Here is a 17,852-nt window from a genome sequence, read left to right as displayed (position 1 = left end):
GGCATAAGCAATCACCTTTCCTGCCTGCATCAAAACACAACCCAAACCTTGATGTAAGGCATCACAATATATCACAAACTTCTCCTAATCTGTTAGAAGACTTAGAACTGGAGTTGTAATCACCCTCTGCTTCAGTTCCTGGAAGCTATTCTCACACCTGTCTGGCCACACAAACTTCTGATTCTTGCGTGTCAGCTCAGTCAATAAAGTAGCAATCTTAGAGAACCCTTTCATGAAACATCTGTAATAACCTACCAATCTAAGGAAAATTCTAACCTCAGAAGCATTCTTTGGCCTTGGCCAATCTCTGACCGCCTCAATCTTGGCTGGATCTACCTTAATCTCCTCCTTACTGACAATGTGCCCAAGGAAAGATACCTGAGATAACCAGAAGTCACACTTCTTGAACTTTACAAACAATATGTGCTCCCTCAGTCTCTGTAGAATCAATCTCAAAGATTGCTCATGTTCTGACTCTGATTGAGAATAAACCAGGATATCATCGATGAAGAGGATTACAAACTGGTCCACATAATCCTTGAACACTCTGTTCATTAAATCCATAAAAGTAGCTGGGCCATTAGTCAATCCAAAAGACATGACTAAGAACTCATAATGCACATATCTAGTGCGAAAAGAAATCTTTGGTATATCTCCCTCCTTTACCCTCAACTGAAGATAACCAGAACGAAGGTCTATCTTTGAGAATACCCTTTTACCTTGCAACTGATCAAACAGGTCATCTATCCTTGGTAGAGGATACTTGTTCTCAATTGTTAATGTATTCAGTTCTTTGTAATCAATACACATCCTTAGAGAACCATCCTTCTTCTTCACAAACAGTACTGGCGCACCCCAACGTGAGAAACTAGGTCTGATAAAATCCAAATCCAACAGCTCTTGTAACTGTACTTTCAATTCGTTTAACTCAGTTGGGGCCATTCTGTAAGGTGCTCTAGACACTAGCTCCAACCCTAGTGCCAGTTCTCTCACAAACTCAATCTCTCTGTGTGGTGGCAACCCTGGTAAATCTTCTAGAAACACATCCAGAAACTCACAGACTAGTTTGGTCTCTTCTGGTCTTACTGGCATGACCTGAGTGGTACCCACCACACTGGCTAAGAATCCTATGCAACCTCCTTGCAATAGATCTCTAGCCCTCAAAACAGAAATCATAGGTATACGGGGTCCATGCACAGTACCAACAAACACAAAAGGATCCTCACCTTTTGGCTCAAAGGTGACCATCTTCCTTCTGCAATCAATGGTTGCCCCATACTTCACTAACCAATCCATACCCAGAATCATGTCAAAGTCAATCATAACTAACTCTATCAAATCCATTGACAACTCTCTGCCCTCCACTATCACTGGCAAAGATCTGACCCATCTCCTGATACCACTAACTCCCCAGTGGGTAATAAGGTCCCGAACCCCACAGCATTATAATCACATGGTCTACACAGTCTATCAATAATTCTACTAGCAACAAAAGAATGTGTAGCACCAGAATCAATCAAAGCAGTATTAGGGGTTCCAGCACTAATAAGCTGACCTGTAACTACTGAGGGTAGGGGTGAGCATCGGTCGGTTTGGGCGGTTTTTTCATAACATAAAATCCAGAATTCGGTTTTCGGTCCGGATTGGTGCAATCCAAAAACTGACCGACCAAACCAGTTAAAAGAAAAAACTGACCGTTTTGAACCGCGGTTTGGTCGGTTAAACCGACCAAACCGAATTTCTTATTTTTTTTAATTTTTTTTTTAAAGTTTTAGTTAAAAAACTAAAATTTTTGGATTGTTGGAATCCATTTTTGTGCATTTTTAAAACATAAATATATAGAACATAATTTTATATTTTTTTTATTTAATAATTTTAATAATTAATAATTATATAATATTATATTATTATATATTATATTGTTCGGTCGGTTTCGGTTTCGCCGGTCGGGCCGGACAAAATTTTCAAACCAACCGAACAGTGGTGGTTTGTGCCGTTGGTGGTTTTTTCGGTGTTCGGTTTAATCGGTTTCAGTTTTTTCGGTGTTTGGAAAGTCGGTGTATACGGTTTTTTCAGTTTTTCGGATTTTATGCTCAGCCCTAACTGAGGGTGATGCCTCAGCTTCTGCTTGTGTCAATGCGAACACTCGAGCTGGGCTGAGCTGTCCACTTTTCTGGGTTCTTCCTTTCTTGCTTTAGGGCAATCTTTCTTGAAATGTCCCACTGCCTCACACAAGAAGCAAGCCTTTGCCCTACACTCTCCCAAATGGCACCTCTTGCACTAGGGCACTTAGGATAAGTCTTCCAGGCCTCACTGCCACCTTGATAACCCATTACAATACCACGTGGTTGCCTATCAGGACCTGGAGATAGGAAGGTGTCAGGAACCTTCCTCTTCTGATCACTGGGGCCTCCACCCCTACCAGAACCCACAAATGGAAGACCTGTCCTCCTCAACTCTCTTCTGGCTGCATTGTCCTGCCAGTTCTTATTTTCTACGCTCTCAGCTGTGAGCGCCTTCTCCACCACCTGTGCATAAGTAGTAACTCTGGCCACAGTGGTGATACGAACATCCCAAGCTAATCTAGGTTGTAGCCCCTGGAGAAACCTCTCCCTTCTGGTCCCATCAGTAGGCACCAACTCCATGGAAAACTTTGCCAATCTATCTAACTTCAGAGCATATTAAGTTACTGATAAACTCCTCTGAAGAAATCTGATAAACTCCTCAGCCTTAGCAGCCCTGATGGCATCATTGTAATACTTCTCATTAAACAGAGTCTAAAACTCTTCCCAACTCAGGGCATTGATGTTTATAGTCTGGGATATAACCTCCCACCAAATTCTGGCATCCTCCCGAAACATGTAAGTGGCACAGGCCACCCTCTCATTACCAGACACCCTCATGAAGTCAAGGATGGTGGTAATCATACTCATCCACTACTCTGCCTTTGTTGGATCTGCACTCCCCTTAAATACTGAAGGTTGCTGCTTCCTAAACCTTTCATAAAGAGGTTTCCATTTACTTCCAGCCTTGGGCAGCTGCTCTACTATTGGCACCGATACAGGTGGTGCCTCAGGTAAAACTTTCCCTGCAGAAACTTGCTGTTGTCTCAGAAGGAAGATTTCTTCATCCTGCCTCAATACTCTGGCCTGCAAGTCATTAAACAACTGCTGCCAGTTATCAGGAGCTGGCTGTGGAATCTGATTCTGGTCATTCTCTTGACCCTGTCTGTTATTCTGGCCTTGATCTTCCTGGCCAGCTGGTGAATCTGTCTGTCTTGGAATCATTCTTATAACTTAAACCTTCCTGCAATAGTCAATGCGGCCAGTTAGGCAGTGATAACTAGACCTCTTGATGCCTCATAGTCCAAGATCAACATATAATCACCCATATTCCACAATTATATAGATATACAAATGGATACATGATCATAGCATTTAGCATTTAACACGTATCAATTGATAATTCACAATGAACAATACTAATAAATATGTTCTAGCAATATCAGTACTAATAAGCACGTTCTTGCTTATGATGCAGTAGTCAAGGCCCAGCCTTATCAATGTATCACATGTAGACAGGTAAATCATTTATACTTTATTTAAGCAGTTAAATATATAACCACATAAATAGTTACCAAACCATGAGTTGAGCTTGTCTTCAGTGGCGAGTGTACATGCCCAGCCAGTCTACAAGAACCCTAAACCTTGGCACGCTCTGATACCAAGTTATAACGCCCCAGTTACTCCACGACCATTCTGTGAACCTTAAACTGTGCTTAACTCACTAAACAAGTCATTTGGTTATAAACGTTCATCTAGGTATTATTAATAGGCTAAGGTGAAAAATCTCGATCAAAAGGAAATGATATATTTTATTTAAAACATAAAACTGTACATGGGCCCATAAAAGCGTTTACGAGTTATTTACAATCCAAAATGGTCATTACAGTGGAAAAATTACAACCCGCTGACCCAAGCGGCAAAATATAGGGTTAACCCTTAGTTCCTCTGAGAAACACCTTGGTCGTGGTGGTCAAGTGACCGCATATGTACACATCGCCACCTAAGCTCTCCACTCAAGGTTGGGTGAGCCTTTCTTTCCCTTTACTTGCACCACATAGCACCTGTGAGCCAAGGCTCAGCAAGAAAACTCATTAACGCATATATACAATATCAACTAATGATTATGATAATCATACTTGGCTCGTAGCCCTAATCATATAACATTGAGATTCTAATAATCATGCTGGGGCGTGTAGCCCTAATCAGATCAGTGACTATTAAGTCATCTCTGAATAGATGACTAATAAGTCTATCTCTAGGGCTCTGCACCCTAATTAGATGAGTGACTATGGAGTCACAACCTTGGGCAGGTGACTAATAAGTCAACCTCTAAGGATATGTTCCCTGTATAGATGGCTAATAAGTCCATCTCTAGGGTTCTGCTCCTTAAATAGATGGCTCATAAGTCCATCTCTGGGGATCCGCTCCCTAAGCCATGTGACATGTCGGTCACCTTAGGCTTTTGGCTTTGGCTCTAAGTAACTAGCCTTTAGACTAGACAATCGCTTTTGCTTTTATCGAACTTAAGGTCGGTCAAGCATTTCATGCTTATGATGATAATGTTTATGTTGATTAGATCTAATCTTTTTCAGCTTGCGTTAAACACGCTAATACCGTTCTTGACTCATAAGTCAATACCATACGACCAGTGCTTAGTACTACTGCCGAACTTGAGTAATGAGTCACAGCTTCACAGTCAGTCCTGACACCATTGACGATTCTTAACTCATAGGTCAGTTTCATTCACTGATAAGCAAGATTTTTAAGCATTTAATATGCAATCAATGTCCACATATATAACACTCAACATGCCTCATTAATAACCATGCATGTCACTTACTAGGTGCAGTTTTCTTACCTCTAGTTCGAGCGAGAAATAATAAAATAACGACCCTTGAGAATGATCGATCCTTTGATTCCTTAGCGGTCACCTAGTCATAACCAAATATAACTCCCATCAATGAAAATCAAGAATAAAAGGTTCTTGATCTAATCCTCACTCCCAGGACCTCAAATCGTACCAAAATGGTTAGTAGATTCGATCCCGAGCCTTAGGAATTGAAACCCCGAGCCAAAAACCCTCAAAAGCGCCCAAAATAGAACCCTGGATAAATAAGGTAGCGCTGCCCCCTAGCACCTAGGTTCTACGAGCAGGGATGCCTACCCTGGACAGCGCTGTAGTGCCCTCCCTTGGGCGATGTAGTGCTACAACTAGGGTTTTTCAGCCCTGGTTTTTCCTCCTTCGTGTTCTCCACTTCCAAGCTTCAAAACCTGATTCCAAACCTCATTCAAACTCACAAATGAACCCAAATACCTAACATACAAGCCCTAGGGATCATAACCCAATCAATCTTTGCCAAAAACTCCATTGAATTCTCACCATCCAAATCATAAATCCCAAGTGAAAATCAAAAGGAAAACAAAGCATAACCAGAGCTTCTATCGTTAGAATCTTACCTCAAGCTCAATATGGAACCCTCTTCAATGGTGGAACACAACCCTAGACCCTTAAGGCTCGATTTCCTAGCTTGATTCCTCAAATGGAGTTCAAAAATTCCAAAGGAAAAGAGGAAGAAAAATGATCGGGAGAAGAAGAGTAAGATGCTCTATTTTCTTAAGCTTTCTACAGCTTCTATGGTTAATATATATCCTTAGGTCAAAAGACAAAATACCCCCAAGCTTAAGTAAAACCCTTAATAGCCACCAAGGGCAAAATCGTCATTTCTCCTCTAATCCTGTTAATCATAATTAACGTCCTCCAATTCCCGTTATTCCCAATATTCTTAAATGATAATAAATCACATCCCATTTCCCTTTAATTCCCAGTAATGCACTAATCATCAAATTACCCCGAGACTCACTCCAAGCCCCGAAATTAACCCCGTTATGACCAAACCGCTAACTTGTATTAAAAGATCATCTCATGCTGAATAGCTCGAACAAATCCATATTATAATGTGGCCTCATCAATAATTCACCAACATGCATGAAAATATACAATTATGCCCTCAACGGGCCAAATTACCAAAATGCCCTTATAATGAAATGTGGACCCACATGCATGCATTTATCATCATATAATAATATAATTCACATAATCATGCATATAATCATTTAATGGCATAATAGATCAATTATGGCCCTCCTGACCTTCTAATCCAACCATTAAACCTCATTAGGGATTTTGGGGCATTACAGTTAATCCTCTATTAATGGTTCATAATTAAAAGGGAATGAAATTACTGTTTTTCTCTTTTAGCTATATCTTGTTCCTGGAGTACCATTGACTTTACTAGTGAAGGTTGTGTCACAACAAGTTTGCGACGTGAACGCTCATAACCTTTTCAGTTCCAAAAGTCAACCCAATAGGGAAGCATTATTCAATATAAGAAGGTATAGACTCCATATATGTTAAACTATGTCCCCAGACATATATATCATTGAGTCCCCTAAACAATTGTTCTTAGCCTGATCATTCTGACAAACCTTAACGCATGAATCAAAGGATCAGATTACATATATAGGAGTTCATAACAACCTCACGATTAAGATCATCGTTTTTTGTGTTTGATTAATACTATGAAACAATGTTTAAACTAGTATTAGCAAATCACATCTGGTTCAGTTCTATATATCACTATATATGAAGCACCTTCACTAAAGTGTCCTACTACACTAGTGGCCCGGATCTAGGTCACTTGTATTCATAATACTAGCGAGTCGTACTAGTAGTAATTAATCTATAGATTCCATAACTTTATTTTACTGCGAACTGTTTTAAGTTTATTATCTTAATCTCGATCCTCTCATACCAATATGAGATTAAGACCACATAGATAAACTTTGTAATTTTCTAATATTCACTTAATATTATCAATATATTATCGGACATAGACTATATATATAATAATTCAATTCAATTATTTATTTCATTTAAAACATTTGTCAACTACAATTGTTTTATGGGCAATATTCCCAACAATGGTCGGAACCTAATTACAAGGAATTAGGATTTTGGAAACAACAAGTTTTGGCCGCGACGAGTACTTCTTCAGGTAGCGGCCAAAATACAAATTTTTAAGACAATAAGTGCATTGGTCGCGGCCACTACTTTTCCAGGCCACAGCTCAATGCTAAATTAGGCACACTGGCCACGACAACCACTTTTCCAGGTCGCGGCCAGTCAACGCAATTTCAGTTTTTTATGTTATTTTTAATTAGATTTTTAAGAGGATTATAAAAGGTTTTAGGGCTAAGTTTTTCATTAGTTTTTAATTACGAATTCTAGAGATTAGAAGGATAGAGGAGAGGAGAGGACAACAATCTTTCCTACATCAAACTAGTTTTTCTTCTTCTCTTTAAAACTCGTTAATTTTAATTATGATTATGTTATTGGTTATGTTTGTGATTATGGAGTAATCTTCTTTTAGGTTAAGGGTTATTTCAAAACCCAAAACATGAATTCTTGATTTTCAATAATGAATGTTATTTCTTGATTTCTCCAATGTTAAATTGCTTCTATTCTTCTATGATCGATGTTATGAATTATGTGATATTTTGTTAGATGGCCAACTAATTAAGATGTTTCATTATTCTACTATCATCTTAGAATTACCATTCACCTAATAGTTTAGGGTTCTAAGTGTATGTGATAATTTGTAATTGATAGTATTGTCATAGGTATTATTGATTGTGATGAAGTTTAGATACTAGGTTAAAAGAATTATATGCTAAATTGATTTGTTGCTTAGATTAACCTATCTCCACATTACATGCTTCATGGATCTATTGCTTGGTATAAAGATTTAATTATTGAGCGCTTCGCCTTGATTAATTGTAATTGGGAGATTGGGATAATTGACTGCTTCAGCGTTGTTTACGAGGTTAATAATTTAGTTGGGAAATCATAATAATGTTTATTATTGTTGGTCTTGAATGATTGTTGAGGGTGGTGAATGACTCTTAACTATTTCTTTAAATCGTAATATCAACTCATTATTGTTTTTATGTTTATGTTATTTAAATTTACTTTTTGAGAAAAAAAATCCCTTCTTTAATTTTCGTTGTTAATTCTTGAATAATAATTTGAATGTAGTCCCAGCGGGTTCGACTCGTATTTACTGTTATACTGATATAATTGGTAATACTGAAAAGAAAATAATAATTAAATTTGACACGACACACGGCACCTCTCACTATGCTATTGCATGCTAAATTGAGTTTTGCATTATGGGGGAAGCCTTGCTATCCTTGTGTCATATCCTAAATCGTACTCCTTTAAAGAAAAATAAATTTTACCATATAAGATATGGAAATGAAAGATGCATAACCGATGTCATCTTAAAGTGTGGGGATGCCTTTCTTATTACAACTTACAAGAGCATGGATCCTAAAATTACCAAGTTGGTTCCTAAGGCTAGGTGTACATTTGTGGGCTATGCCTAAAATAGCAAAGCCTATAGATTATTAGACTTGGAGTCAATATAATAATTAAATTTAGAGAAGTAGAATTCTTTGAGAACATGTTGTACAATGACAACAATCCTCAACAACCTATCTCAATTGAAGGGTCTCAAAAGGAGACACCTTTGAAGGTTGATGAGTAACCGATATTACCTAGAAAAAGCCAAAAGGCTCAAAGAATTGAGATCAAAAGAGAAATGCTCTCAAGAAGAGACACTCTATCTAGTACAGAGAAATCTTGAAGAAGTCACATGAAAATTTTCAATAATTCTTCAAGTCGAAGATGATCCCAAAACTTTCAAAGAAAAAATGTCCTCAAGGGATTCCACTTTTTCAAAGGATGCAAAAAATCATGAATTGGATTCAAATATGTTAAATTAAACTTGGCAATTGATTGACCTCCCATAAAGTTCAAACCAAATTTGGTGCAAGTGGGTATTTCGAAAGAATTATCACACCGATGACACCATACAAACCTTCAAGGCTAGATTAATATCTAAATGGTTTAAACAAAAGGAAGAAATAGATTACTTTGACACATATGCACTGATAGCGAGGACTACTTCTATTAGATTGGTATGTGCCTTATCATTCATAAATGTGGATCTAGATGAGGAGGTCTATATGGAACAACCAAAGGGTTTTGTTCTACAAGGGAATGAGTATAAAATCTGTAGACTTGTCAAATCAATGTATGGTTTAAAATAAGCACCAAAATAATGGCTTGATCAAGTCATTGTTTCAGATGAGTTTAGACAGAACAATGTAGACAAGTACTTATACTCTAAACTTGCGATGATTATGTCATCTTAGTGTGTTTATATTTTGATGATATGTTGATTTTGAGCAATAACATGAGAGATATTTGTTTAACGTCCAAACATGACTTCCACTAGCAGTGGTTGTAGTATATATTGGGCAGTCGATTGCATAAGGAGGCAAAGAAACAAAATTAACAATAAGTATAGTTAAGAGAGAAATAATACGAGAATAAGAAAATAAATGATATTTTTGTTGTTTTGGGGGGTTGAAAGATTACAAATAAAATAATTAAAGAAAAGATAATTATGTGATGTAACAAAATGTAACAAGTAGGAAAGAGAGTCACATATATGCAATACTTATTTATTTGGATTTTTCATTCACAAAAATTACACAAATGAAAAGTTCACACCCCAACTATTCATTTGGAAAATTTAACATTGAAGCACAAATATATTTCACAAAAATGTATTTTAGTAATTAATATTCTTTATCATAGAAGGATGAAATAAGTCTTAAGAGAAGTCCAAAAATGACACTACACCATTGACAATAATGCAATAAAATATTGGACATAAAACCTAACACAAATATTACTTTTGCTATTTATAAAATGCATATAAAGATCATGATTAATTCTATATAGATTTAGCAAAAGTAAATATATATGATTGGGATGGATAAAATAATTAAGATATTATCGATATTATTTTTGCTAATTTGATAATACATAGGAAGTGCTTGACAAAATATATATGCTATTAGTAAATATAAATAGAGATAATAAGATGAATGCAAATAAATCACTCAAATATATAAACTTGAAGCACACAGTGAACAAAAAATATAAAACAAAGTCATAGTGCATATACGATCATCTATAACCTTCCTAAGAAGGTTAGCCTATTATGCTACACATTCTCATAAAAATTCTTGAGAGAAAATATGAGAAATGAGACTAAAATTTAGTAGAATTTTGCTATCTAAAAATTACAAATAAACTATGGAAAATGAGCTCTTATTTATAGAGTTTAGAAAATGAATGAAAAGTAAATAGATAAAAGTATGAGGTTACAAAAGATAATAATAATATTACTAATAAAATTTGATATAAAATCATATTTATTATTAATAATATTATTTTTGGTCTTCTTATAATTGCTAATCTGATATTCCTTAGTTGCATGAAGATGGAGTGTGAGAAGAAATGAGAAAATTGAGTGTTGATAGGATTTGAGGCTGACTTGTTGATCGATGGGTGACAGGTGGAGTGGAATTGCATATGGACTTTTCTGGAGTTTTGAAAGAATTGACATTTTTGCAAAAGTTGGCATTTTCGCCAAAGTTGGTATTTTTGCAAAACTGAAAGAGAAGCTGGCATGCACTATTCACGGGCCTGGCACTATTCACGCTGGGTGTTGTAGTGTGTGGGCTGGGCTTGCATCATTTTGTCTTCAATTTGTCATTTTTTATTTCCTTCTTTTCAGTTTTAATTCCTTTCTTTTTCAAATACCAAAATGCACTTTAATTCCTACAAAATAAAAACAAATTAAATCCAAATTAAATATTTTCATTTATAAAATATATCACATTAATTTCATGAAAATATTAATTAAAAGTTAATTTATTTTGACAATTAAAATCAATAAATGTGCATTTTCGACCCTTAATCAGTGTTATAAGAACAAAGATGAATATTTCTTCTACTTTTCAAATGAAGGACCTTGGAGAGGTTGATACCATCTTAGGTATTAAAGTTAGAAGAAACCATAAGAGATATGCCTTAAGTCAAGCTCACTATATTGAGAAAGTACTTGACAAATTCAGTCATCTCAAAATCAAAGAGGTAAATACACGCTTCAATTCAAGCCAAAAACTTGAAAAGAATGATGGCAGAGTTGTGGCTCAATTAGAATATGCAAGTGCAAAAGGTAGCCTTCTGTACATCACTTATTGTACTAGAGCAGATATTTTATATGTAGTTAGTAAACTTAGTAGGTTTACTAGCAATCCAAGTATCAAGAATGAGAAGGCTATTGAGAGAATTCTTGGGTATCTTAAGAGAACTAAGAAACTTAGCCTACATTACTCAAATTTTCCTAAGATACTTGAAGGATACTCTAATGCAAGTTTGATATCGGGTGTGGTAGAAATTTTCTCCACTACTGGTGAGGTGTTTACATTTGGTGGGGGTGTAGTTTCTTAGGGATTTAAGAAACAAACTTGTTTTTCTCACTCAACCATAGAGTTTGAATTTATAGCTTTAGAGGCAACCGGCAAAGAGGCAGAGTGCTTTAGAGATCTTATGTTAGATATACAATTAACTGCGGTTGATGTATCGATGATCTTGATATATTATGATAATGAAGCCACTTTGGCTACAACTTATAACAAAGTGCATAATAGGAAGTCTAGACATATAAGTCTAAGACATGACTATGTGAGACAATTTATTTAAGAGGGAATCATATCAATATCATATGTCAAGACTAGTGAGAACTTATTCCGTTGACTAAATCTCTTACAAGAGATTTGGTAAGTTCTACATCTAAAGGGATGGGACTAAAACTCCCTGAAATATAGATTCACCAATGGTGACATCCCTACTCAAAGTCCATCAACATCGAGTGTAGAGTTCAATGGGTAAGACAATATAAGCCACAATATGTTAGATTGCATGATCTTGGACACGTTTAAAACATAAAGACACGTAGGGTCTCTCATGACTTTGGTTGAGAAAATAATTACCAGAACCAGCCCATGTGTTGTGTTATGAACAGTTGGTGTTAAAGGCAGGACTCGAGTTATGATGATTTAGTATAAATCATAGAGAAAGGAATCAAGGGGTTGTAACGCCCTGGGCAACCAAGACCGTTACACTATGTGTTTAAAATAGTGCAAGACTTGCTAACAATTCGTTTGAACATAAATGTGTTTCTAAAGTCAACTGGCAGGTTAGGGTTAAAAGATTTTGATAGTAAAATGGTTGATTTTCATTAAAATAAGAGTTTGATACATGGGATCCCAAAAATAATGTTTACATGGTGGATACGACCCTCAAAAGTTAATACAACAGTAGCCAGCCTAAATGAAAAAGTACAAGTTTGAGATCTAGTCCCTATAATTCCCTCGGCCATGGCGGTCGAGCAACTGTCGATGTACACTTTGCCCTCCAAGCTCTCCAACTCATGGTTTGTAACGATCAAAAAATTACTAATAAGGCTTAAGGGCCTTGATTAGTGTGCCTGGAGGGCATAATTGGTTTATGTGAGATTTAAATGAATTAATGCATGATTATGTGATAATCATGCTTACATGATTATATGGATATATGAGATGCATGATTATGAGTATTAGTATGCATGTAGGCCATGTTTAGATTATAAGGGCATATTCGTAATATTCGCCCGTTGAGGGCATAAATGTAATTATTTGCGATAAATTGTTGAGACAACATTATTATGTGGATATATTTGCAGCTTATGGCTCGAAGCGATCCTAGTGAGCGGTTTAGTGAAATAGTCACAGCGGGGGTTTATACCCGACTCGGGGGAGCCTGGGGGTATTTTTTTTGGGAATCAGGAAAATATATTGGAGATTTTTAGACCTTGGAGAAAATAATTGGTGATCAATTAGATGACGGGAATTAAGTGGTAAATATTAGGAAAACTTGAGGAATTAGCGGGAATTGGGAGCAAATGACCAAAATGCCCTTATAATGTTTAAAGACTTAGGTTTATTTGGGAGGGGAAAATGGTCATTTGATGGTTAAAAAGGGGATAAGGGTTATTCTATTTTTTTTAGACTTAGTGGAAGTTGTAGAAAATAGTAGAAACTGAAGGAAAAAAAAAAAGAAGAAAAACAGAGACTCCTTGTTCTCCCACACGGTTTATTCTCCCTTCACCCTTTCTTCTGAAATTTGAAGCTGTAAGCTCGGAGGAGGTTTAGGCTAGAGCTTGGGACTTGGTTCTTGGTGAAGCTAGAAGGTTCAGCTGAAGTTAGTGTCCAATTAAGGTAAGGTTTCTAGTTTTTTTTTTTTTTTGGATGGCTGAATTTTGTTATGTCTGATTTTTGAATCTGAACTTTGGATGGAAATTAAGGGACTTGAGCTTGGGGATTTGAGGAACCAAAGGCTGGAAGGGCACTGAGGGCAACCTAGGGTCAGATTCTCCATCAAAGGTAATAATTTCTTACCCTAATCAGTTGAGTTTCTGGGTTTTCTGGTGAAGTTCTTGAGCTTTAAGCTCAACTCTGGTTTTCTGTGTTTGATGATGCATGTGGCCAATTTTTGATGTTGTTGGGTCATGTTGGATGATACATAGTGGATGGTAGGCTCAATTTGAAGTTTATTTGAGGTTTGGAGTGGGTTTATGGAGCTTTGGCTCGGGGAAATTAGAAGGAAAAACCCAGAGGTTGCATGTGTTGTTTGTAGCGTTGTAGCGCTAGCTTTGGAGCGTTATGCCTGGTTTTCTAGGGGGTGTTTGTCTCTGTTTGTAGCGCTGTAGAGCCACCTTGTGGCATTGTAGCGCTACCCTACCTACAGAAATGGGTTTTGGGTATTTTTCTTAGGGTTTTTGCTCGGAGGCTCAGGAGTCGATTCCACCACCCCGTTTGGTAGAATTGGGCTTCTCGAGGGCTTGGGATTGGTCCTAAAGTTAGGTTATGGAATTGAATGTCAATGAGGGTTCTATTTTACGGTTGTGACTCAATGTACGCTACGGCTCTGACGGGATCATGCTCGAGAATCATTTCTATTAACCAAAGCACTCGTGTTTACCCAAAAACAGCCCCTGATGACGTGGCAGAATTGACCTACATGTGGCAGGCACGTGACGGTTTTAAGTGAATATCCTGCTTGGCCATCGAACATGAGATTATTGGTTTATCATTCATCACGCCTCCAGTCGACTAGCCTGGTCGCATACTTTCATTTATTTCCTTTATTTATGCAATTCTGTAGTTATACATTGATTGTAATTTCTATTATTACCTAGATACGCAAGTCTTAATGGTAATTAAGGCCCATTGGCCCATGTAACTTTCTTGAGCCTATAAATACGAATCAAAAGGCTCAAGGGATGGGACTTTTTTCAATCTTTGAATCCTGAGAGAAAATTATAGTGTGATTATTCACCGAAGTTGTAATTCTCCCAAGGCTTATGAAACTCGTGAACCCTAGTTCATTGATCATAGTAATGGGATTATTCACAAAATGTGGCTGAAGATGAACCACAGTTGTATTTCGAAGAGGAGGAAATGGATTCTGAAACCCTAAGGACAACACTGAGTGTGTTGCAAGAGGAGTTGGCCAATCTAAGGGCCAATCAAGAGAATGTGGTTGAGACGTTGGCGTTGCAACAAAGGGAAATCGAACGTCAATGCCAAGAGTTGAATGAATGGTAGGCTAACATGGACTGTCGGCAAAGAGATGTCACTGCCGCCCTAGAAGCAGCCATTTAGTTGGCCCGAGGACAGGCTGCGCTGACTTCTCAACTGGATCAGCCACCAAGTGCACCACCACAACAGGCCCCAAACCCAAGTCCTCTACTTCAGCCGGCAAGCCCTCAAAGGCCGGAGCAACCACTTGCTGCTAAACAGGATATCCCATTTCAGGATCCTGAGCAACAACCACCTTCTCGTGCTGGTCGAGATAGTCCCCAGCATCAAAGGCAGAATAGGGTCGGGCAGCCTCCCCGAGGCCCTAGACACCCAACGGCTGAGAATCCAAATCCACCAAAAGAGGGGCAACGTCCTTCTGCTAACAGAAGGCACGCCGAGTCAGGCTCTGCGGTCAGAGGACCCCCACAACATAATAATGCCCAGGGACCCACTGACCAACGCAGACCTCCCCCTGACGCTCGAGAGATGCCAGCTAGAGGAGGGAATAGTGCGACCAGTCGGTCACGTCATAGCCATTCACGTTTTAGAGACGGCCACGATTACAACGAAGTTGATTCCGGCAGAGGGAATGTTGGTCGAGGGCAAGGAGAAAGAGGTGGAGAAAGGAACCCCCCACCAAGATAAAATAGGCCTACAAGCCAAAATGCTGGGGGACAGCCTAGGCAACCTAACATTTTTTATCGGTTGGGCGCTAGTGAGCAATGGCGCAGAGATGACGACTTAAGGGATGTGTTCAACAACAGGCGCAAAAGGCACGATGAGTACGCTCCTCCAGCACCAGTCATCCTAGTGATCCCAGACGTCGTGCAGGCTCAGATCGATGCACTAAACTAGGTCTTCCAGTAGCTGGTAGGGAGCCGGACATCCCACATCGAGTATGATCGGAGAAGAGGCACTCCATTCATACAAAGAATTGTCATGGAAAGAACCCCCAGCAAGTTTAAGATGCCAGTATTGCCCAATTTTGACAGATATGGGGACCCAGTATCTCACGTGAATAAGTTCGAGATACATATGGACATCCATAAGGTGTCAGATGATGCTCGCTGCAGGATATTTCCGGCCACCCTATCTGACACCGCCTAGGAGTGGTTTTTTTAAATTCCCTCCTGGTAGCATAGTGTCATGGGAAATGTTCGTGAAGGAGTTCTACGGGAAATTCTATGCTGGTCGTGTTCACTCGACTGAAGCCAATCAGTTGGTCGAGATATGCCAGAAGGAGGGAGAGTCCTTAAAGGAGTATGTCTAGCATTTTATGCGAGCAGCAGTTGGGGCCAAAACAGTTGGCGATGAAGGGAAAATGATGGCCCTTACTGCTGAAGTGAGATGCCACACTCTCCTTTGGAACAGTTTAAGGAAGAATGGGGTGAAGAGTACCCAGGAATTCCTTGATCGAGTAGACTGGTACATTAAGCTTGAAGAGGCGATTGCTAGCAAAGGGAAGTCGCCTGCGAAAGACAAGGGACCAAAGGAAGATCCCGCTAAAGCCGCCAACGGGTCTGATAAACTCAATGGCAACGACAAAGGCAACGGGAACGATAAAATGGTGGGAAAAGGGCGAATAATGAGTCGTCGACATCCGAGAATAAGTGCCCTAAGGACAACGTGTATGAGCCAAGGGTCACCAACTATACGGCCCTTGTCGAAAGCAGAGCAGAGGTGTTCCAGGTGACCAGCTCCAATGTCATTTACAAGCGACCAGCACCTATAAGGAAGGATCTCTCCAAGAGAGATACAACGAAGTTTTGTTGTTTCCACAACGACTATGGTCATGACACTAATGAGTGTAACCAGCTAAAAGATGAGGTTGAGTTCCTTATCAGACAAGGACACCTAAGGAGATACATACAAGCCACTGGAGGTTCTCAATGAGAGGCTCAAGGAGGCAACGAGCAGGCGCCTGTACGCCAATGCTCGCCACCTTTATAGCCAGCTCCTGTGGCAGGTAAGTTGCTAACCATCTGTGGCAGCCCACACCTTGCAGGAGACAGTGGGAAGGCAAAGGAGCGATACGCTCTGACCTTACGCCACGACCAGGACATCGAAATGCTGAATGTGGAGGAGCGAACTCCCAAAAAAGCTCGAACAGAGGACGAGCTAATAACTTTCTCTGAGCTTCATACTCAGCATGTCCAATTTTCTCATTCAAACCCTCTGGTCATTGACGTCCAGATAGCCAACATGATGGTTAAGAGGGTGTTAGTTGACACAGGGAGCTCAGTAAACATCTTGTACAAGTCTTCACTAGAAAGAATGAAGTTGTCAGTGAAGGACCTGGAGCCATGCAACCAAACCATTTATGGTTTTCTTGGCAAAGGGCTCATGCCAACAGGGTCAATTAGGCTTCCAGTTACAGCAGGAACTGCACCTGCAAATAGGACATTACTCAGTACTTTTATAGTAGTTGATTGTCCTTCCGCGTACAATGCTGTGATTGGAAGGCCTATTCTGGTCGACCTACGAGTTGTAACCTCGGTCTCGCACCTCGCCATGAAGTTCCCAACTGATGCAAGGGTAGGATGCATATTGGGAAACAAAGGAGAAGCGAGGGAATGCTATAATTCCTCAATTACTAAGGCAAAGAGGGGTGGATCGAGGGAAGTCATCGGAAAAGAGTTGCAGTTGGCCGATGAAATACAAGCCCAATCAGGTGAATGCGTCACCAAATAGGGTGTTGCCCAAAGTGAGGATGGGGGTTTAGATCCTCGCTTTGGGGATTGTGATGAGGAAGTAGGACCAGTTGAGGACCTTGAAAAGGTCCAACTCAATGAGGCAAATCCGACCAGGGTTGTGAAAGTCGGTAAAAACTTAGAGATAACAACAAAGCAAAAGTTGGTGGAATTTTTAAAGAAGAACCAGGAAGTCTTTGCCTGGTCGCATCAAGATATGGTTGGAATTGACCTAGTAGTTATCAGCCATGTCCTGAACATAGATAAAAGTTTTCCACCAGTACAACAAAAAAGAAGGTTGCTCGACAAAGACAGATCAAAAGCTTTAAAAGAAAGAAGTCAAGAAGCTAAAGGAGAACAGATTCATCAGGGTAGCGTTTTATCAATCGTGGGTCTCTAATCCCGTACTAGTTCCCAAGCCGAATGGCAAATGGAGAACATGCGTGAATTTTACAGACCTTAATAAAACCTGCCCTAAAGATTGTTTCTCGCT

The sequence above is a fragment of the Humulus lupulus genome, chromosome 1 (assembly GCF_963169125.1).
Source record: "Humulus lupulus chromosome 1, drHumLupu1.1, whole genome shotgun sequence".
Taxonomy (NCBI): domain Eukaryota; kingdom Viridiplantae; phylum Streptophyta; class Magnoliopsida; order Rosales; family Cannabaceae; genus Humulus; species Humulus lupulus.
The sequence above is the reverse complement of the archived record's forward strand: the minus strand, read 5'-3'. Positions refer to the sequence as shown.